We start from the raw sequence: 23,090 nt of genomic DNA on the forward strand, positions 1-23,090 counted from the left end.
GCTTAGGAACGGGGACTGTTGAGTGTCCAAGTTAGGGTACAACAGAGGTTTAGGTTTAGAGTACGTGTTAGGGGATGGGTTAGGATTGGGGACGGGTTAGGCTTCAGAACGGGGACTGTTGAGTGTCCAGGTTAGGGTACGTAAGAGGTTTAGTGTTAGAGTACGTGTTAGGGAACGGGTTAGAAGTGGGGACGGGTTAGTGTAAGGTTTCAGGTAAGGGTTAGGCTTAGGAACGCGGACTGTTGAGGATCTAGGTTAGGGTACGACAGAGGTTTAGGGTTAGAGTACGTGTTAGGGGACGGAATAGGATTGGGGACGGGTTAGTGTAAGGCTTTGGTAAGGGTTAGGCTTAGGAACGGGGACTGTTGCGGGTCCTGGTTAGGGTACGACTGAGGTTTAGGGTTAGAATATGTGTTTCGGGATGGGTTAGGATTGGGGACGGGTTAGTTTAAGGATTCGGGTAAGGGTTAGGCTAGGAACGGGGACTGTTGAGGGTCCAGGTTTGGGTATGACATTTGTTTAGGCTTAAAGAACGTGTTAGGGGACAGGTTAGGATTGGGGATGGGTTAGGCTTATGAACGGGGACTTTGAGTGTCCAGGTTAGGGTACGACAGAGGTTTAGGGTTAGAGTACGGGTTAGGGGACGGGTTAGGATTGGGGACGGATTAGGCTTAGTAACTGGGACTGTTGTGGGTCCAGGTTAGGATACAACAGAGGTTTAGGGTTAGAGTACGTGTTAGGGGATGTGTTAGCATTGGGGACGGGTTAGTGTAAGGCTTCGGGAAAGGGTTAGGCTTAGGAATGGGGACTGTTTCGGGTACTGGTTAGGGTATGAAGGAGGTTTAGGGTTAGAGTACGTGTTTCAGGATGGGTTAGGATTGGGGATGTGTTAGTGAAAGGCTTCGCGTAAGGGTTATGCATAGGAACGGGGACTGTTGAGGGTTCAGGTTTGGGTATGACATTGGTTTAGGCTTAAAGTACTTGTTAGGGGACGGGTTAGGATTGGGGACGGGTTAGGCTTAGGAACGGGGACTATTGAGTGTCCAGGATAGGGTACGAAAGAGGTTTAGGTTTAGAGTACGTGTTAGGGGATGGGTAGGGTTGGGGACGGGTTAGGCTTCGGAACGGGGACTGTTGAGTGTCCAGGTTAGTGTACGACAGAGGTTTAGTGTTAGAGTACGTCTTAAGAGACGGGTTAGGAGTGGGGACGGGTTAGTGTAAGGCTTCGGGTAATGGTTAGGCTTAGGAACGGGGACTGTTGAGGGTCTAGGTTAGGGTACGACAGAGGTTTAAGGTTCGAGTACATGTTATGGGATGGGTTAGAATTGGGGATGGGTTGGCTTAGGATCGGGGACTGTTGACGGTCCAGGTTAGTGTATGACAGAGGTTTAGTGTTAGAGTACGTGTTACGGAATGCGTTAGGATTGGGGAAGGTTTAGTGTAAGGCTTCAGGTAAAGGTTAGGCTTAGGAATGGGGACTGTTAAGGGTCTAGGATAGGATCCGACACAGGTTTAGTGTTAGAGTACGTGTTACGGGACGGGTTATGCTTAGGAAATGGGACTGTTGAGGGTCCAGGTTAGGGTACGACAGAAGTTTAGGGTTAGAGTACATGCTGGGGGATGGGTTAGGATTGGGGACGGGTTAGTGTAAAGCTTTGGGTAATGGTTATGCTTAGGAACGGGGATTGTTGAAGGTCCAGGTTATGGTACGACTTAAGTTTAGGGTTACACTATGTTTCAGGGGATGGGTTAGGATTGCGGGGAGGTTAGTGTAAGCTTCGGGTAATGGTTAGGATTACGAACGGGTACTGTCGAGGGTCCAGTTTAAGGTACGACAGAGGTTTAGGGTTAGAGTACGTGTTAGGGGAGGGTTAGGATTGGGGATGTGTTAGGCTTAGGAACGGGGACTGTTGAGGGTCCAGGTTAGGGTCCGACAGAGGTTTAGGGACAGAGTATGTGTTAGGGGATGGGATAGGATTGGGGACGGGTTAGTGTAAGGCTTCGGGTAAGGGTTAGGTTTAGGAACGGGGACTGTTGAGGGTCCAGGTTAGGGTACGACAGAGGTTTAGGGTTAGAGTACGTGTTAGGGGATGGGTTAGGAATGGGGACGGGTTAGTGCAAGGCTTCGTGTAAGGGTTAGGCTTAGGAACGGGGACTGTTGAGGGTCCAGGTTAGGGTACGACAGAGGTTCAGGGTTAGAGTAAGTGTTAGGGGTCGGGTTAGGATTGGGGATGGGCTAGGCTTATGAATGGGGACTGTTGAGGGTCCAGGATAGTGTAGGACAGTGGTTTAAGGTTAGAGTATGTGTTAGGGGACGGGTTATGATTCGGGATGGGTTAGTGTAAGGCTTCGGGTAAGGGTTAGGCTTAGGAACGGGGATTGTTGAGGATCCAGGTTAGGGTACGACAGAGGTTTAGGGTTCGAGTACATGTTAGGGGATGGGTTAGAATTGGGGATGGGTTGGCTTAGGAACGGGGACTGTTGACGGTCCAGGTTAGGGTACGACAGAGGTTTAGTGGTAGAGTACATGTTACGGGACAGCTTACGCTTAAGAACGGGGACTGTTGAGTGTCCAGGTTAGGGTACGACAGAGGGTTAGGGTTAGAGTACGTGTTAGGGGGCGGGTTAGGATTGGGGACGTTTTAGGCTTAGGAACAGGGTCTGTTGAGTGTCCAGGTTAGGGTACGACAGAGGTTCAGGGTTAGAGTATATGTTAATCGATGGGTTGGGATTGGGGCGGCTTAGTGCAAGGCTTCGTGTAAGGGTTAGGCTTAGGAGCGGACACTGTTGAGGGTCCAGGTTAGGGTACGAGAGAGATTTAGGTCTAGAGTCCTTGTTAGGGGATGGGTTAGGACTGGGGACATGTTAGGCTTAGGAATGGGGACTGTTGAGTGTCCAGGTTAGGGTACGACAGAGGGTCAGTGTTAGAGTACGTGTTAGGTGACAAGTTAGGATTGGGGATAGGTTAGGCTTAGGAACAGGGACTGTTGAGAGTCCAGGTTAGGGTACGACAGAGGGTTAGGGTTAGAGTACGTGTTAGGGGATGGGTTACGATGGGGACGGGTTAGTGTAAGGCTTCGGGTAAGGGTTAGACTTATTATCGGTGACTGTTGAGGGTCCAGGTTAGGGTACGACAGAGGTTTAGGGTTAGAGTACGTGTTAGGAGACGGGTTAGGATTGGGGACGGAGTAGGCTTATGAACGGAGACTGTTGCGGGTCCAGGTTAGGATATGACAGATATTTAGGGTTAGAGTACGTGTTAAGGGATGGGTTAGCATTGGGTACGGGTTAGTGTAAAGCTTTGGGTAAGGGTTATGCTTAGGAACGGGGACTGTTGAAGGTCCAGGTTAGGGTACGACAGAGGTTTAGGGTTAGAGTACGTGTTAGGGTCCAGGATAGGCTCAGGAATGTGGACTGTTGAGGGTCTAGGTTACAGTACGACAGAGGTTTAGGGTTAGAGTACGTGTTAGGGGACGGGTTAGGATTGGGGATGGGTTCGGCTTAGGAACTGGGACTGTTGAGTGTCCAGGTTAGGGCACGACAGAGGTTTAGGTTTAGAGTACGTGTTAGGGGATGGGTTAGGATTGGGGACAGGTTAGGCTTCAGAACGGGTTCTGTTGAGTGTCCAGGTTAGGGTACGTAAGAGGTTTAGTGTTAGAGTACGTGTTTGGGAACGGGTTAGGAGTGGGGACGGGTTAGTGTAAGGCTTCAGGTAAGGGTTAGGCTTAGGAACGCGGACTGTTGAGGGTCTAGGTTAGGGTACAACAGAGGTTTAGGGTTAGAGTACGTGTTAGGGGACGGAATAGGATTGGGGACGGGTTAGTGTAAGGCTTTGGTAAGGGTTAGGCTTAGGAACGGGGACTGTTGCGGGTCCTGGTTAGGGTACGACTGAGGTTTAGGGTTAGAATATGTGTTTCGGGATGGGTTAGGATTGGGGACGGGTTAGTTTAAGGATTCGGGTAAGGGTTAGGCTAGGAACGGGGACTGTTGAGGGTCCAGGTTTGGGTATGACATTTGTTTAGGCTTAAAGAACGTGTTAGGGGACAGGTTAGGATTGGGGACGGGTTAGGCTTATGAACGGGGACTTTGAGTGTCCAGGTTAGGGTACGACAGAGGTTTAGGGTTAGAGTACGTGTTAGGGGACGGGTTAGGATTGGGACGGTTTAGGCTTCGGAACGGGGACTGTTGAGGTCCAGGATAGGGTACGACAGAGGTTTAGGGTTAGAGTACGTGTTAGGGGACGGGTTAGGATTGGGGACGGGTTAGTGTAAGGCTTTGGGTAAGGGTTAGACTTAGGATCGGTGACTGTTGAGGGTCCGGGTTATGGCACGACAGAGGTTTAGGGTTAGACTACGTGTTAGGGGCCGGGATCGGCTCAGGAATCGGGACTGTTGAGGGTCTAGGTTACAGTACAACAGAGGTTTAGGGTTAGAGTACGGGTTAGGGGATGGGTTAGGATTGGGGACGGATTAGGTTTAGTAACTGGGACTGTTGTGGGTCCAGGTTAGGATACAACAGAGGTTTAGGGTTAGATTACGTGTTAGCGGATGTGTTAGCATTGGGGACGGGTTAGTGTAAGGCTTCGGGAAAGGGTTAGGCTTAGGAATGGGGACTGTTTCGGGTACTGGTTAGGGTATGAAGGAGGTTTAGGGTTAGAGTACGTGTTTCAGGATGGGTTAGGATTGGGGATGTGTTAGTGAAAGGCTTCGCGTAAGGGTTATGCTTAGGAACGGGGACTGTTGAGGGTCCAGGTTTGGGTATGACATTGGTTTAGGCTTAAAGTACTTGTTAGGGGACGGGTTAGGATTGGGGACGGGTTAGGCTTAGGAACGGGGACTGTTGAGTGTCCAGGTTAGGGTACGAAAGAGGTTTAGGTTTAGAGTACGTGTTAGGTGATGGGTTAGGATTGGGGACGGGTTAGGCTTCGGAACGGGGACTGTTGAGTGTCCAGGTTAGTGTACGACAGAGGTTTAGTGTTAGAGTACGTCTTAAGAGACGGGTTAGGAGTGGGGACGGGTTAGTGTAAGGCTTCGGGTAATGGTTAGGCTTAGGAACGGGGACTGTTGAGGGTCTAGGTTAGGGTACGACAGAGGTTTAAGGTTCGAGTACATGTTAGGGGATGGGTTAGAATTGGGGATGGGTTGGCTTAGGATCGGGGACGGTTGACGGTCCAGGTTAGTGTATGACAGAGGTTTAGTGTTAGAGTACGTGTTACGGAATGCGTTAGGATTGGGGAAGGTTTAGTGTAAGGCTTCAGGTAAAGGTTAGGCTTAGGAATGGGGACTGTTGAGGGTCTAGGATAGGATCCGACACAGGTTTAGTGTTAGAGTACGTGTTAGGGACGGGTTATGCTTAGGAAATGGGACTGTTGAGGGTCCAGGTTAGGGTACGACAGAAGTTTAGGGTTAGAGTACATGTTAGGGGATGGGTTAGGATTGGGGACGGGTTAGTGTAAAGCTTTGGGTAATGGTTATGCTTAGGAACGGGGATTGTTGAAGGTCCAGGTTATGGTACGACTTAAGTTTAGGGTTACACTATGTTTCAGGGGATGGGTTAGGATTGCGGGGAGGTTAGTGTAAGCTTCGGGTAATGGTTAGGATTACGAACGGGTGCTGTCGAGGGTCCAGTTTAAGGTACGACAGAGGCTTAGGGTTAGAGTACGTGTTAGGGGAGGGTTAGGATTGGGGATGGGTTAGGCTTAGGAACGGGGACTGTTGAGGGTCCAGGTTAGGGTCCGACAGAGGTTTAGGGATAGAGTATGTGTTAGGGGATGGGATAGGATTGGGGACGCGTTAGTGTAAGGCTTCGGGTAAGGGTTAGGTTTAGGAACGGGGACTGTTGAGGGTCCAGGTTAGGGTACGACAGAGGTTTAGGGTTAGAGTACGTGTTAGGGGACGGTGAGGCTTAGGAATGGGGACTGTTGAGAGTTCAGGTTAGGGTACGACAGAGGTGTAGGGTTAGAGTACGTGTTAGGGGATGGGTTAGGAATGGGGACGGGTTAGTGCAAGGCTTTGTGTAATGGTTAGGCTTAGGAACGGGGACTGTTGAGGGTCCAGGTTAGGGTACGACAGAGGTTCAGGGTTAGAGTAAGTGTTAGGGGTTGGGTTAGGATTGGGGATGGGCTAGGCTTATGAATGGGGACTGTTGAGGGTCCAGGTTAGGGTACGACAGAGGTTTAGTGTTAGAGTACATGTTACGGGACAGCTTACGCTTAAGAACGGGGACTGTTGAGTGTCCAGGTTAGGGTACGACAGAGGTTCAGGGTTAGAGTATATGTTAGGCGATGGGTTAGGATTGGGGCGGCTTAGTGCAAGGCTTCGTGTAAGGGTTACGCTTAGGAGCGGACACTGCTGAGGGTCCAGGTTAGGGTACGACAGAGATTTAGGTGTAGAGTCCTTGTTAGGGGATGGGTTAGGACTGGGGACATGTTAGGCTTAGGAATGGGGACTGTTGAGTGTCCAGGTTAGGGTACGACAGAGGGTCAGTGTTAGAGTACGTGTTAGGTGACAAGTTAGGATTGGGGATAGGTTAGGCTTAGGAACGGGGACTGTTGAGAGTCCAGGTTAGGGTACGACAGAGGGTTAGGGTTAGAGTACGTGTTAGGGGATGGGTTAGGATGGGGACGGATTAGTGTAAAGCTTCGGGTAAGGGTTAGACTTATTATCGGTAACTGTTGAGGGTCCGGGTTAGGGTACGACAGAGGTTTAGGGTTAGAGTACGTGTTAGGAGACGGGTTAGGATTGGGGACGGAGTAGGCTTATGAAAGGAGACTGTTGCGGGTCCAGGTTAGGATATGACAGATATTTAGGGTTAGAGTACGTGTTAAGGGATGGGTTAGCATTGGGTACGGGTTAGTGTAAAGCTTTGGGTAAGGGTTATGCTTAGGAACGGGGACTGTTGAAGGTCCAGGTTAGGGTACGACAGAGGTTTAGGGTTAGAGTACGTGTTAGGGTCCAGGATAGGCTCAGGAATGCGGACTGTTGAGGGTCTAGGTTACAGTACAACAGAGGTTTAGGGTTAGATACGTGTTAGGGGACGCGTTAGGATTGGGGACGGGTTCGGCTTAGGAACTGGGATTGTTGAGTGTCCAGGTTAGGGCACGACAGAGGTTTAGGGTTAGAGTACGTGTTAGGGGACGGGTTAGGATTGGAGATGGGTTCGGCTTAGGAACTGCGACTGTTGAGTGTCCAGGTTAGGGCACGACAGAGGTTTAGGGTTAGAGTACGTGTTAGGGGATGTGTTAGGATTGGGGATGGAGTAGGCTTAGGAATGGAGACTGTTGCGGGTCCAGGTTAGGATATTACAGATATTTAGGGTTAGAGTACGTGTTAAGGGATGGGTTAGCATTGGGTACGGGTTAGTGTAAGACTTTGGGTAAGGGTTAGGCTTAGGAACGGGGACTCTTCTGGGTCCTGTTTACGGTACGACAGAAGTTTAGGGTTAGAGTACGTGTTAGGGGACAGGTTAGGTTTGGGGACGGATTAGTGTAAGGCTTCGGGTAAGGGTTAGGTTTAGGAATGGAAACTGTTGGGGGTCCAGGTTAAGGTACGACAGAGGTTTAGGGTTAGAGTACGTGTAGGGGCCGGGATAGGATTGGGGACGGGTTAGTGTAAGGCTTTGGTAAGGGTTAGGCTTAGGAACGGGGACTGTTGAGGGTCCAGGTTAGGGTACGACAGAGGTTTAGGGTTAGAGTACGTGTTAGGGGACGGGTTAGGATTGGGGACTCGTTAGTGTAAGGCTTCAGGTACAGGTTAGGCTTAGGAATGGGGAGTGTTGAGGGTCCAGGTTAGGGTACGACAGAGGTTTATGGTTAGAGTTCGTGTTAGAGGATGGGTTAGGATTGGAGACAGGTTAGGCTTAGGAACGGGGATTTTAGAGGGTCATGTTTAGGGTACGACAGAGGTTTAGGTTTAGAGTACGTGTTAGGGGATGGGTTATGCTTAGGAACTGGGACTCTTGAGGGTCCAGGTTAGGGTACGACAGAGGTTTATGGTTAGAGTACGTGTTAGGGGACAGGTTAGGATTGGGGACGGGTTAGGATTAGGATCGGGGACTGTTGAGGGCCTAGCTTAGAGTAAGAGGTTTAGGGGTAGAGTATGTGTTAGGGGACGTTTTAGGATTGCGGACGGGTTAGGCTTAGGAACGGGGACTGTTGAGGTTCCAGGTTAGGGTACGACAGAGGTTTAGGGTTAGAGTACGTGTTAGGGGAAGGGTTAGGATTGGGGTTGGGTTAGGCTTAGGAACGGAGACTGTTGAGGGTCCAGTTAGGGTACGACAGAGGTTTAGGGTTAGAGTACGTGTTAGGGGAAGGGTTAGGATTGGGGTGGGTTAGTGCAAGGCTTCGTGTAAGGGTTAGGGTTAGGAACGGACACTGTTGAGGGTCCAGGTTTGGGTACGAGAGAGATTTAGCGTTAGAGTAGTTGTTAGGGGACGGGTTAGGATTGGGGACGTGTTAGGCTTAGGAACGGGGACTGTTGAGGGTCCAGATAGGGTACGACAGAGGTTTAGGGTTAGAGTACGTGTTAGTGGATGGGTTAGAATTGGGAACGGGTTAGTGTATGGCATCGGGTAAGGGTTACGCTTAGGATCGGTGACTGTTGAGGGTCCCGGTTAGGGTACGACTGAAGTTTAGGGTTAGAGTACGTGTTAGGGGACGGTTTAGGATTGGGGATAGGTTCTGCTTAGGAACGGGGACTGTTGAGTGTCCAGGTGAGGGTACGACAGAAGTTTAGGGTTAGAGTACGTGTTAGGGGACAGGTTAGGATTGGGGACGGATTAGGCTTAGGAACGGAGACTGTTTCGGGTCCAGGTTAGGATATGACAGATGTTTAGGGTTAGAGTACGTGTTAAGGGATGGGTTAACATTGGGGACGTGTTAGTGTAAAGCTTCGGGTAAGGGTTAGGCTTAGGAACGGGGACTGTTGAGGGTCCTGGTTAGGGTACAACAGAGGTTTAGGGTTAGAATATGTGTTTCGGGATGGGTTAGGATTGGGGACGGGTTAGTGTAAGGATTCGGGTAAGGGTTAGGCTTAGGAACGGGGACTGTTGAGGGTCCAGATTAGGGTAAGACAGAGGTTTAGGTTTAGAGTACGTGTTAGGGGACAGGTTAAAATTGAAGATGGGTTAGGCTTAGGAACGGGGACTGTTGAGTGTCCAGGTTAGGTTATGACAGAGGTTTAGGGTTAGAGTACATGTTAGGGGACGGGTTAGGATCGGGGACGGGTTAGTGTAAGGCTTCGGGTAAGGGTTAGGCTTAGGAACGGAGACTGTTGCGGGTACTGGTTAGGGTACGACAGAGGTTTAGGGTTAGAGTATGTGTTTCGGGATGGGTTAGGATTGGGGACGTGTTAGTGTAAGGCTTCACGTAAGGGTTAGGCTTAGGAACGGGAACTGTTGAGGGTCCAGGATTGGGTATGACATTGGTTTAGGCTTAAAGTACGTGGTAGGGGACGGGTTAGAATTGGGGACAGGTTAGGCTTAGGAACGGGGACTGTTGAGTGTCCAGGCTAGGGTACAACAGAGGTTTAGGTTTAGAGTACGTGTTAGGGGATGGGTTAGGATTGGGGACGGGTTAGGCTTCAGAACGGGGACTGTTGAGTGTCCAGGTTAGGGTACGTAAGAGGTTTAGTGTTAGAGTACGTGTTTGGGAACGGGTTAGGAGTGGGGACGGGTTAGTGTAAGGCTTCAGGTAAGGGTTAGGCTTAGGAACGCGGACTGTTGAGGGTCTAGGTTAGGGTACAACAGAGGTTTAGGGTTAGAGTACGTGTTAGGGGACGTGTAAGGATTGGGGATGGGTTAGTGGAAGGCTTTGGGTAAGGGTTAGGCTTAGGAACGGGAACTGTTGAGGGTCCAGGTTAGAGTATGACAGAGGTTCAGGGTTAGAGTACGTGTTAGGGGACGGGTTAGGATTGGGGACGTTAGGCTTAGGAACGGGGAAGGTTGATGGTCCAGTTTAGGATACGACAGTGGTTTAGGGTTAGAGTACGTGTTAGGGGATGGGTTAGGATTGGAGATGAGTTAGTGTAAGGCTTCGGGAAAGGGTTAGGCTTAGGAATGGGGACTGTTTCGGGTACTGGTTAGGGTATGAAGGAGGTTTAGGGTTAGAGTACATGTTTCAGGATGGGTTAGGATTGGGGATGTGTTAGTGAAAGGCTTTGCGTAAGGGTTAGGCTTAGGAACGGGGACTGTTGAGGGTCCAGTTTTGGGTATGACATTGGTTTAGGCTTAAAGTACTTGTTAGGGGACGTGTTAGGATTGGGGACGGGTTCGTGTAAGGCTTTGGGTAAGGGTTAGGCTTAGGCACGGGGATTGTTGAGGATCCAGGTTAGGGTACGACAGAGGTTTAGGGTTCGAGTACATGTTAGGTGATGGGTTAGAATTGGGGATGTGTTGGCTTAGGAACGGGGACTTTGGATGGTCGTGGTTAGGGTACGACAGAGGTTTAGTGTTAGAGTACATGTTAGGGGACAGCTTACGCTTAGGAACGGGGACTGTTGAGGGTCCAGGTTTGGGTATGACATTGGTTTAGGCTTAAAGTACTTGTTAGGGGACGGGTTAGGATTGGGGACAGGTTAGGCTTAGGAACGGGGACTGTTGAGTGTCCAGGTTAGGGTACGAAAGAGGTTTAGGTTTAGAGTACGTGTTAGGGGATGGGTTAGGATTGGGGACGGGTTAGGCTTCGGAACGGGGACTGTTGAGTGTCCAGGTTAGTGTACGACAGAGGTTTAGTGTTAGAGTACGTCTTAAGAGACGGGTTAGGAGTGGGGACGGGTTAGTGTAAGGCTTCGGGTAATGGTTAGGCTTAGGAACGGGGACTGTTGAGGGTCTAGGTTAGGGTACGACAGAGGTTTAAGGTTCGAGTACATGTTAGGGGATGGGTTAGAATTGGGGATGGGTTGGCTTAGGATCGGGGACGGTTGACGGTCCAGGTTAGTGTATGACAGAGGTTTAGTGTTAGAGTACGTGTTACGGAATGCGTTAGGATTGGGGAAGTTTTAGTGTAAGGCTTCAGGTAAAGGTTAGGCTTAGGAATGGGGACTGTTGAGGGTCTAGGAAAGGATCCGACACAGGTTTAGTGTTAGAGTACGTGTTACGGGACGGGTTATGCTTAGGAAATGGGACTGTTGAGGGTCCAGGTTAGGGTACGACAGAAGTTTAGGGTTAGAGTACATGTTAGGGGATGGGTTAGCATTGGGGACGGGTTAGTGTAAAGCTTTGGGTAATGGTTGTGCTTAGGAACGGGGATTGTTGAAGGTCCAGGTTATGTTACGACTTAAGTTTAGGGTTACACTATGTTTCAGGGGATGGGTTAGGATTGCAGGGAGGTTAGTGTAAGCTTCGGGTAATGGTTAGGATTACGAACAGGTACTGTCAAGGGTCCAGTTTAAGCTACGACAGAGGTTTAGGGCTAGAGTACATGTTAGGGGAGGGTTAGGTTTGGGGATGGGTTAGGCTTAGGAACGGGGACTGTTGAGGGTCCAGGTTAGGGTCCGACAGAGGTTTAGGGATAGAGTATGTGTTAGGGGATGGGATAGGATTGGGGACGGGTTAGTGTAAGGCTTCGGGTAAGGGTTAGGTTTAGGAACGGGGACTGTTGAGGGTCCAGGTTAGGGCACGACAGAGGTTCAGGTTTAGAGTAAGTGTTAGGGGTCGGGTTAGGATTGGGGATGGGCTAGGCTTATGAATGGGGACTGTTGAGGGTCCAGGATAGTGTACGACAGTGGTTTAAGGTTAGAGTACGTGTTAGGGGACGGGTTATGATTCGGGATGGGTTAGTGTAAGGCTTCGGGTAAGGGTTAGGCTTAGGAACGGGGATTGTTGAGGATCCAGGTTAGGGTACGACAGAGGTTTAGGGTTCGAGTACATGTTAGGGGATGGGTTAGAATTGGGGATGGGTTGGCTTAGGAACGGGGACTGTTGACGGTCCAGGTTAGGGTACGACAGAGGTTTAGTGTTAGAGTACATGTTACGGGACAGCTTACGCTTAAGAATGGTGACTGTTGAGTGTCCAGGTTAGGGTACGACAGAGGGTTAGGGTTAGAGTACGTGTTAGGGAGCGGGTTAGGATTGGGGACGTTTTAGGCTTAGGAGCTGGGTCTGTTGAGCGTCCAGATTAGGGTACGACAGAGGTTCAGGGTTAGAGTATATGTTAGGCGATGGGTTAGGATTGGGGCGGCTTAGTGCAAGGCTTCGTGTAAGGGTTAGGCTTAGGAGCGGACACTGTTGAGGGTCCAGGTTAGGGTACGAGAGAGATTTAAGTCTAGAGTACTTGTTAGGGGATGGGTTAGGACTGGGGACATGTTAGGCTTAGGAATGGGGACTGTTGAGTGTCCAGGTTAGGGTACGACAGAGGGTCAGTGTTAGAGTACGTGTTAGGTGACAAGTTAGGATTGGGGAAAGGTTAGGCTTAGGAACGGGGACTGTTGAGAGTCCAGGTTAGGGTACGACAGAGGGTTAGGGTTAGAGTACGTGTTAGGGGATGGGTTAGGATCGGGACGGGTTAGTGTAAGGCTTCGGGTAAGGGTTAGACTTATTATCGGTGACTGTTGAGGGTCCGGGTTAGGGTACGACAGAGGTTTAGAGTTAGAGTACGTGTTAGGAGATGGGTTAGGATTGGGGACGGAGTAGGCTTATGAACGGAGACTGTTGCGGGTCCAGGTTAGGATATGACAGATATTTAGGGTTAGAGTACGTGTTAAGGGATGGGTTAGCATTGGGTACGGGTTAGTGTAAAGCTTTGGGTAAGGGTTATGCTTAGGAACGGGGACTGTTGAAGGTCCAGGTTAGGGTACGACAGAGGTTTAGGGTTAGAGTACGTGTTAGGGTCCAGGATAGGCTCAGGAATGCGGACTGTTGAGGGTCTAGGTTACAGTACGACAGAGGTTTAGGGTTAGAGTACGTGTTAGGGGACGGGTTAGGATTGGGGACGGGGTCGGCTTAGGAACTGGGACTGTTGAGTGTCCAGGTTAGGGCACGACAGAGGTTTAGGGTTAGAGTACGTGTTAGGGGACGGGTTAGGATTGGAGACGGGTTCGGCTTAGGAACTGGGACTGTTGAGTGTCCAGGTTAGGGTACGACTGAGGTTTAGGGTTAGAGTACGTGTTAGGGGATGGGTTAGGATTGGGGATGGAGTAGGCTTAGGAATGGAGACTGTTGCGGGTCCAGGTTAGGATATTACAGATATTTAGGGTTAGAGTACGTGTTAAGGGATGGGTTAGCATTGGGTACGGGTTAGTGTAAGACTTTGGTAAGGGTTAGGCTTAGGAACGGGGACTGTTGAGGGTCCAGGTTAGGGTACGACAGAGGTTTAGGGTTAGAGTACGTGTTAGGGGACGGGTTAGGATTGGGGACTGGTTAGTGTAAGGCTTCAGGTAAGGGTTAGGCTTAGGAATGGGGAGTGTTGAGGGTCCAGGTTAGGGTACGACAAAGGTTTATGGTTAGAGTTCGTGTTAGGGGATGGGTTAGGATTGGAGACAGGTTAGGCTTAGGAACGGGGATTTTAGAGGGTCATGTTTAGGGTACGACAGAGGTTTAGGTTTAGAGTACGTGTTAGGGGATGGGTTATGCTTAGGAACTGGGACTCTTGAGGGTCCAGGTTAGGGTACGACAGAGGTGTATGGTTAGAGTACGTGTTAGGGGACAGGTTAGGATTGGGGACGGGTTAGGATTAAGATCGGGGACTGTTGAGGGCCTAGCTTAGAGTAAGAGGTTTAGGGGTAGAGTATGTGTTAGGGGACGGTTTAGGATTGCGGACGGGTTAGTCTTAGGAACGGGGACTGTTGAGGTTCCAGGTTAGGGTACGACAGAGGTTTAGGTTTAGAGTACGTGTTAGGGGAAGGGTTAGGATTGGGGATGGGTTAGGCTTAGGAACGGAGACTGTTGAGGGTCCAGTTAGGGTACGACAGAGGTTTAGGGTTAGAGTACGTGTTAGGGGAAGGGTTAGGATTGGGGTGAGTTAGTGCAAGGCTTCGTGTAAGGGTTAGGCTTAGGAACGGACACTGTTGAGGGTCCAGGTTTGGGTACGAGAGAGATTTAGGGTTAGAGTAGTTGTTAGGGGACGGGTTAGGATTGGGGACGGGTTAGGCTTAGGAACGGGGACTGTTGAGGGTCCAGGTAGGGTACGACAGAGGTTTAGGGTTATAGTACGTGTTAGTGGATGGGTTAGGATTGGGAACGGGTTAGTGTATGGCATCGGGTAAGGGTTAAGCTTAGGATCGGTGACTGTTGAGGGTCCGGGTTAGGGTACGACTGAGGTTTAGGGTTAGACTACGTGTTAGGGGCCGGGATCGGCTCAGGAATCGGGACTGTGGAAGGTCTAGGTTACAGTACAACAGAGGTTTAGGGTTAGAGTACGTGTTAGGGGATGGGTTAGGATTGGGGATGGGTTCGGCTTAGGAACGTGGACCGTTGAGTGTCCAGGTTAGTGTATGACAGAGGTTTAGGGTTAGAGTACGGGTTAGGGGACGGGTTAGGATTGGGGATGGATTAGGCTTAGTAACTGGGACTGTTGTGGGTCCAGGTTAGGATACAACAGAGGTTTAGGGTTAGAGTACGTGTTAGGGGATGTGTTAGCATTGGGGACGGGTTAGTGTAAGGCTTTGGGAAAGGGTTAGGCTTAGGAATGGGGACTGTTTCGGGTACTGGTTAGGGTACAACAGAGGTTTAGGGTTAGAATATGTGTTTCGGGATGGGTTAGGATTGGGGACGGGTTAGTGTAAGGATTCAGGTAAGGGTTAGGCTTAGGAACGGGGACTGTTGAGGGTCCAGATTAGGGTAAGACAGAGGTTTAGGTTTAGAGTACGTGTTAGGGGACGGGTTAAAATTGAAGATGGGTTAGGCTTAGGAACGGGGACTGTTGAGTGTCCAGGTTAGGTTACGACAGAGGTTTAGGGTTAGAGTACATGTTAGGGGACGGGTTAGGATTTGTGACGGGTTAGTGTAAGGCTTCGGGTAAGGGTTAGGCTTAGGAACGGGGACTGTTGCGGGTACTGGTTAGGGTACGACAGAGGTTTAGGGTTAGAGTATGTGTTTCGGGATGGGTTAGGATTGGGGACGTGTTAGTGTAAGGCTTCGCGTAAGGGTTAAGCTTAGGAACGGGAACTGTTGAGGGTCCAGGATTGGGTATGACATTGGTTTAGGCTTAAAGTACGTGGTAGGGGACGGGTTAGGATTGGGGACAGGTTAGGCTTAGGAACGGGGACTGTTGAGTGTCCAGGTTAGGGTACAACAGAGGTTTAGGTTTAGAGTACGTGTTAGGGGATGGGTTAGGATTGGGGACGGGTTAGGCTTCAGAACGGGGACTGTTGAGTGTCCAGGTTAGGGTACGTAAGAGGTTTAGTGTTAGAGTACGTGTTACGGAACGGGTTAGGAGTGGGGAAGGGTTAGTGTAAGGCTTCAGGTAAGGGTTAGGCGTAGGAACGCGGACTGTTGAGGGTCTAGGTTAGGGTACGACAGAGGTTTAGGGTTAGAGTACGTGTTAGGGGACGGAATAGGATTGGGGACGGGTTAGTGTAGGCTTTGGTAAGGGTTAGGCTTAGGAACGGGGACTGTTGCGGGTCCTGGTTAGGGTATGACTGAGGTTTAGGGTTAGAATATATGTTTCGGGATGGGTTAGGATTGGGGACGGGTAGTTTAAGGATTCGGGTAAGGGTTAGGCAAGGAACGGGGACTGTTGAGGGTCCAGGTTTGGGTATGACATTTGTTTAGGCTTAAAGAACGTGTTAGGGGACAGGTTAGGATTGGGGACGGGTTAGGCTTATGAACGGGGACTGTTGAGTGTCCAGGTTAGGGTACGACAGAGGTTTAGGGTTAGAGTACGTGTTAGGGTACGGGTTAGGATTGGGGACGGGTTAGTGTAAGGCTTCGGGTAAGTGTTAGGCTTAGGAACGGGGACTGTTGAGGGTCCAGGTTAGGGTACGACTGAGGTTTAGGGTTAGAATACATGTTAGGGGATGGGTTAAGATTGGGGACGGGTCAGGCTTGGGAACGGGGCCAGTTGAGTGTCCAGTTTAGGGTACGACAGAGTTTTGGTGTTAGAGTACGTGTTAGGGGACAGGTTAGGATTGGGGATGGATTAGTGTAAGGTTTCGGGTAAGGGTTAGGCTTAGGAATGGAAACTCTTGGGGGTCCAGGTTAGGATGTGACAGAGATTTAGGGTTAGAGTACGTGTTAGGTGACGGGTTACAAGTGGGGATGGGTTAGTGTAAGGCTTCGGGTAAGGGTTAGGCTTAGGAACGGGGACTGTTGAGGGTCCAGATTAGGGTAAGACAGAGGTTTAGGTTTAGAGTACGTGTTAGGGGACAGGTTAGGATTGGGGACGGTATAGGCGTAGGAACGGGGATTGTTGAGCGTCTACCTTAGAGTAAGACAGAGGTTTAGGGGTAGAGTATGTGTTAGGGGACGGGTTAGGATTGGGGACGGGTTAGGCTTCGGAACTGGACTGTTGAATGTCCAGGTTAGGGTACGACAGAGGGTTAGGGTTAGAGTACGTGTTAGGGGACGGGTTAGATTGAGGATGGGTTAGGCTTAGGAACGGGGACTGTTGAGGGTCCAGGTTAGGGTATGACAGAGGTTCAGGGTTAGAGTACGTATTAGGCGATGGGTTAGGATTGGGGCGGGTTAGTGCAAGGCTTCGAGTAAGGGTTAGGCTTAGGAACGGACACTGTTGAGCATCCAGGTTAGGGTACAAGAGAGATTTAAGTCTAGAGTACTTGTTAGGGGATGGGTTAGGATTGAGGACGTGTTAGTGTAAGGCTTCGCGTAAGGGTTAGGCTTAGGAACGGGAACTGTTGAGGGTCCAGGATTGGGTATGACATTGGTTTAGGCTTAAAGTACGTGGTAGGGGAAGGGTTTGGATTGAGGACGGGTTAGGCTTAGGAACAGGAACTGTTGAGTGTCCAGGTTAGGGTACGACAGACGTTTAGGTTTAGAGTACGTGTTAGGGGATGGGTTAGGTTGGGGACGGGTTAGGCTTCAGAACGGGGACTGTTGTTGTCCAGGTTAGGGTACGTAAGAGGTTTAGTGTTAGAGTACGTGTTAGGGAACGGGTTAGGAGTGGGGACGGATTACTGTATGGCTTTGGGTAAGGGTTAGGCTTAGGAACGCGGACTGTTGAGGGTCTAGGTTAGGGTATGACAGAGGTTTAGGTTTCGAGTACATGTTAGGGGATGAGTTAGAATTGGGGACTGGTTGGCTTAGGATCGGGACTGTTGACGGTCCAGGTTAGTGTATGACAGAGGTTTAGTGTTAGAGTACGTGTTACGGGACAGGTTAGGATTAGGAACGGTTTAGTGTAAGGCTTCAGGTAAGGGTTAGGCTTAGGAACGGGGATTGTTGAGGGTCTAGGTTAGGATCCGACACAGGTTTAGTTTTAGAGTTCGTGTTTCGGGACAGGTTACTCTTTGCAATGGGTACTGTTGAGGGTCCAGGTTAGGGTACGGCAGAAGTTTAGGGTTAGAGTACGTGTTAGGGGATGGGTTAGGATTGGGGATGGGTTAATGTAAAGCTTTGGGTAAGGGTTATGCTTAGGAACGCGGACTGTTGAAGGTCCAGGTTAGGGTACGACAGAGGTTTAGGGTTAGAGTACGTGTTAGGGTCCTGGATAGGCTCAGGAATGCGGACTGTTGAGGGCCTAGGTTACAGTACGACAGAGGTTTAGGGTTAGAGTACGTGTTAGGGGACCTGTTAGGATTGGGGACGGGTTCGGCTTAGGAACCCGGACTGTTGAGTGTCCAGGTTAGGGCACGACAGAGGTTTAGGATTAGAGTACGTGTTAGGGGACGGGTTAGGATTGGCGATGGAGTAGGCTTAGGAACGGAGACTGTTGCGGGTCCAGGTTAGGATATGACAGATGTTTAGGGTTAGAGTACGTGTTAAGGGATGGGTTAACATTGGGGATGGGTTAGTGTAAAGCTTCGGATAAGGGTTACGCTTAGGAACGGGGACTGTTGCGGGTCCTGGTTAGGGTACGACAGAGGTTTAGGGTTAGAGTATGTGTTTCGGGATGGATTAGGATTGGGGACGGGTTAGTGTAAGGATTCGGGTAAGGGTTAGGCTTAGGAACGGGGACTGTTGAGGGTCCAGGTTTGGCTATGACATTGGTTTAGGCTTAAAATACGTGTTAGGGGACGGGTTAGGATTGGGGATGGGTTAGGCTTAGGAGCGGGGACTGTTGAGTGTCCAGATTAGGGTACGACAGAGATTTATGGTTAAAGTACGTGTTAGGGTACGGGTTAGGATTGGGAACGGGTTACTGTAAGGCTTCGGGTAAGTGTTAGGCTTAGGAACGCGGACTGTTGAGGGTCTAGGTTAGGGTACGACTGAGGTTTATGGTTAGAATACGTGTTAGGGGACAGGTTAGGATTGGGGACGGGTCAGGCTTGGGAACGGGGCCAGTTAAGGGTCCAGGTTACGGTACGACAGAGTTTTAGTGTTAGAGTACGTGTTAGGGGTCGGGTTAGGATTGGGGACGTATTAGTGTAAGTCTTCGGGTAAGGGTTAGGCTTAGGAATGGAAACTGTTGTGTGTCCAGGTTAGGGTACGACAGAGGTTTAGGGTTAGAGTACACGTTTGGGGATGGGATAGGATTGGGGACGCATTAATGTAAGGCTTTGGTAAGGGTTAGGCTTAGGAACGGGGACTGTTGAGAGTCCAGGTTAGGGTACGACAGAGGTTTAGGTTTAGAGTACGTGTTAGGGGACCAGTTAGCATTGGGGACTGGTTAGTTTCAGGCTTCAGGTAAGGATTAGGCTTAGGAAGGGGGACTGTTGAGGGTCCAGGTTAGGGTACGACAGAGGTTTATGGTTACAGTACGTGTTAGAGGACGGGATAGGATTGGGGACGGGTTAGTGTAAGGCTTCGGGTAAGGGTTAGGCTTAGGAATGGGGACTGTTGAGGGTCTAGCTTAGAGTATGACAGAGGTTTAAGGGTAGAGTATTTATTAGGGGATGGGTTAGGATTGGGGATGGGTTAGTGTAAGGCTTCGGGTAAGGGTTAGTCTTAGGAACGGGGACTGTTGTGGGTACTGGTTAGGGTACGACAGAGGTTTAGGGTTAGAGTAAGTGTTCAGGATGGGTTAGGATTGGGGACGTGTTAGTGTACGGCTTCGCGTAAGGGTTAGGCTTAGGAACGGGGACTGCTGATTGTCCAGGTTTGGGTATGACATTGGTTTCAGCTTAAATTACTTGTTAGGGGACGGGTTAGGATTGGGGACGGGTTAGGCTTAGGAACAGGGACTGTTGAGGATCCAGGTTAGGGTATGACAGAGGTTTATGGTTCGAGTACATGTTAGTGGATGGGTTAGAATTGGGATTGGGGCAGGTTAGGCTTAGGAATGGGGACTGTTGAGGGTCCAGGTTAGGGTACGACAGAGGTTTAGGATTAGAGTACGTGTTAAGGGATGGGTTAGGATTGGGGACGGGTTAGGCTTCGGAACGGGGACTGTTGAGTGTCCAGGTTAGTTTACGACAGAGGTTTAGTGTTAGAGTACATCTTAGGAGACGGGTTAGGAGTGGGGACGGGTTAGTGTAAGGCTTCAGGTAATGGTTAGGCTTAGGAATGGGGACTGTTGATGGTCTAGGTTAGGGTACGACAGAGGTTTAGGATTCGAGTACATGTTATGGGATGGGTTAAATTGGGGATGGGTTGGCTTAGGATCGGGGACTGTTGACGGTCCAGGTTAGTGTATGACAGAGGTTTAGTGTTAGAGTACATGTTAGGGGACAGCTTTCGCTTAAGAACGGGGACTGTTGACTGTCCAGGTTAGGGTACGACAGAGGTTTATTGTTAGAGTACGTCTTAGCGACGGGTTAGGAGTGGGGTCGGGTTAGCATAAGGCTTTGGGTAAGGGTTAGGCTTAGGAACGGGGACTTTTGAGGGTCTAGGTTAGGGTACGACAGAGGTTTAGGGTTCGAGTACATGTTAGGGGATGGGTTAGAATTGGGGACGGGTTGGTTTAGGATCGGGCACTGTTGACGGTCCAGGTTAGTTTACAACAGAGGTTTAGTGTTAGAGTACGTGTTACGGACCTGGTTAGGATTGGGGACGGTTTAGGGTAAGGCTTCAGGTAAGGATTAGGCTTAGGAACGGGGACTGTTGAGGGTCTAGGTTAGGATCCGACACAAGTTTAGTGTTAGAGTACGTGTTACGGGACGGGTTATGCTTAGGAACGGGGACTGTTGAGGGTCCAGGTTAGGGTACGACAGAAGTTTAAGGTTAGAGTACGTGTTAGGTGATGGGTTAGGATTGGGGACGGGTTAATGTAAAGCTTTGGGTAATGGTTATGGTTAGGAACGGAACTGTTGAAGGTCCAGGTTAGGGTACGACAGAGGTTTAGGGTTATAGTACGTGTTAGGGGACAGGTTAGGCTTAGGAATGGGGACTGTTGAGTGTCCAGGTTAGGATACGACAGAGGTTTAGGGTTAGAGTACGTGTTAGGGAACGGGTTAGGATTGGGGACGGGTTAATGTAAGGCTTCGGGTAAGGGTTAGGCTTCGGAACGGGGACTGTTGAGGGTCCAGGTTAGGGTACAACAGAGGTTTAGGGTTAGAGTAAGTGTTAGGGTTCGGGTTAGGATTGGGGACGGGCAGGGCTTATGAACGGGGACTGTTGAGGGTCCAGGATAGTGTACGACAGTTGTTTAAGGTTAGAGTACGTGTTAGGGAATGGGTTATGATTAGGGACGGGTTAGTGTAAGGCTTCGGGTAAGGGTTAGGCTTAGGAACGGGGATTGTTGAGGATCCAGGTTAGGGTACGACAGAGGTTTATGGTTCGAGTACATGTTAGGGGACAGCTTACGCTTAGGAAAGGGGACTGTTGAGGGTCCAGGTTAGGGTACGACAGAAGTTTAGGGTTAGAGTATGTGTTAAGGAATGGGTTAGGATTGGGGACCGGTTAGGTTTAGGAACGGGGACTGTTGAGGATCCAGGTTAGGGTACGACAGAGTTTTAGGGTTAGAGTATGTGTTAGGGGACGGGTTATGATTGGGGACGGGTTAGTGTAAGGTTTCGGGTAAGGGTTAGCTTAGGAACTGGGATTGTTGAGGATCCAGGTTAGGGTATGACAGAGGTTTAGGGTTCGAGTACATGTTAGGGGATGGGTTAGAATTGGGATTGGGGCAGGTTAGGCTTAGGAACGGGGACTGTTGAGGTTCAAGTTTAGTGTACGACAGAGGTTGAGTGTTAGAGTACGTGTTAGAGGATGGCGTAGTATTGGGGACGTGTTAGGCTTAGGAACAGGGACTGCTGAGTGTCCAGTTTACGGTATGGCAGAGGTTTAAGGTTAGAGTACGTGTTAGGGGACGGGTTAGGACTTGGGACGGGTTAGTGTAAGGCTTCGGGTAAGGGTTAGGCTTTGGAACGGGGACTGTTGAGGGTCCAGGTTAGGGTATGACAGAGGTTTAGGCTTAGAGTACATGTTAGGGGATGGGTTAGGCTTAGGAAGAGGGACTGTTAAGGGTCCAGGTTAGGGTACGACAGAGGTTTAGGGTTAGAGTACGTGTTAGGGGATGGGTTAGGATTGGGGAAGGGATAGTGCAAGGCTTCGTGTAAGGATTAGGCTTAGGAACGGACACTGTTCAGGGTCCAGGTTAGGGTACGAGCGAGGGTTAGCGTAGAGTACTTGTTAGGGGACAGGTTAGGATTGGGGACGAGTTAGGCTTAGGTACGGGGACTGTTGAGTGTCCAGGGTAGGGTACGACAGAGGTTTAGGGTTAGAATACATGTTAGGGGACGGGATAGGCTCAGGAACGGGGACTGTTGAGGGTCCAGGTTTGGGTACGAGAGGTTTAGGGTTAGAGTACTTGTTAGCGGATGGGTTAGGATAGGGGACGGGTAGGGCTTAGGAAAGGGGACTGTTGAGTGTCCAGGTTAGGGTAAGACTGAGGTTTAGGGTTAGGGTTCGTGTTAGGGGAAGGGTTTAGGTTAGGAACGGGGACTGTTGAGGGTCCTGTTCAGGGTACAACAGTGGTTTAGGGTTAGAGTACGTGTTAGGGGATGTTTTAGGATTGGGGACGGGTTCATCTATGGCTGAGGGTAAGGGTTAGGCTTAGGAACGGGGACTGTTGAGGGTCCAGTTTACGGTAAGACAGAGGTTTAGGGTTAGAGTACGTGTTAAGGGATGGGTTAGGATTGGGGACGGGTTAGTGCAAGGCTTCGTGTAAGGGTTAGGCTTAGGAACGGGTACTGTTGAGGTTCCAGGTTAGGGTACGACAGAGATTTAGGGTTAGAGTTAGTGTTAGGGGTCGGGTTAGGATTGGAGACAGGCTAAGCTTAGGAACGGGGACTGTTGAGGGTCCAGGATACTGTACGACAGAGGTTTAGAGTTAGAGTACGTGTTAGGGGACAGGTTAGGATTGGGGACGGTTTAGTGTAAGGCTTCGGGTAAGGGATAGGCTTCGGAACGGGGACTGTTGAGGATCCAGTTTCGGGTACGACAGAGATTTAGGGTTAGAGTACGTGTTAGGGGACGGGGTAGGCTTAGGAATGGAGACTGTTGAGGGTCCAGGTTAGGGTACGACAGAGGTTTAAGTTTAGTGTTCTTGCTAGGGGACTGGTTAGGATTGGGGACGGGTTAGGCTTCGGAACGGGGACTGTTGAGGGTCCAGGTTAGGGTACGACAGAGGTTTAGGGTTAGAGTATGTGTTGGGGACGGGTTAACATTGGTGTCTTTTTAGTGTCAGGCTTCGGGTAAGGGTTAGGCTTGGGAAAGGGGACTGTTTACGGTCTAGGTTAGGGTACGACAGAGATTTAGGGTTAGAGTACATGTTAGGGGACGGGTTTGCCTTGGGAATGGGGACTGTTGAGAGTCCAGGTTAGGGTAAGACAGAGGATTAGTGTTAGAGTACGTTTTAGGGGAAAACTTAGGACTGCGGGTGTGTTACGCTTAGGAACAGGGACTTTTGAGGGTCCAGGTTAGGGTACGACTGAGGTTTAGGATTAGAGTACATGGTAGGGGACGGGTTAGGATTGGGGACGGGTTTGTGTAAAGCTTCGGGTAAAGGTTAAGCTTAGGAACGAGGACTGTTGACGGTCCAGGTTAGGGTACGACAGAGGTTTAGGGTTAGAGTACGTGTTAGGGGACAGGTTAGGATTGGG

The sequence above is a fragment of the Tursiops truncatus genome, chromosome 2 (assembly GCF_011762595.2).
Source record: "Tursiops truncatus isolate mTurTru1 chromosome 2, mTurTru1.mat.Y, whole genome shotgun sequence".
NCBI lineage: Eukaryota > Metazoa > Chordata > Mammalia > Artiodactyla > Delphinidae > Tursiops > Tursiops truncatus.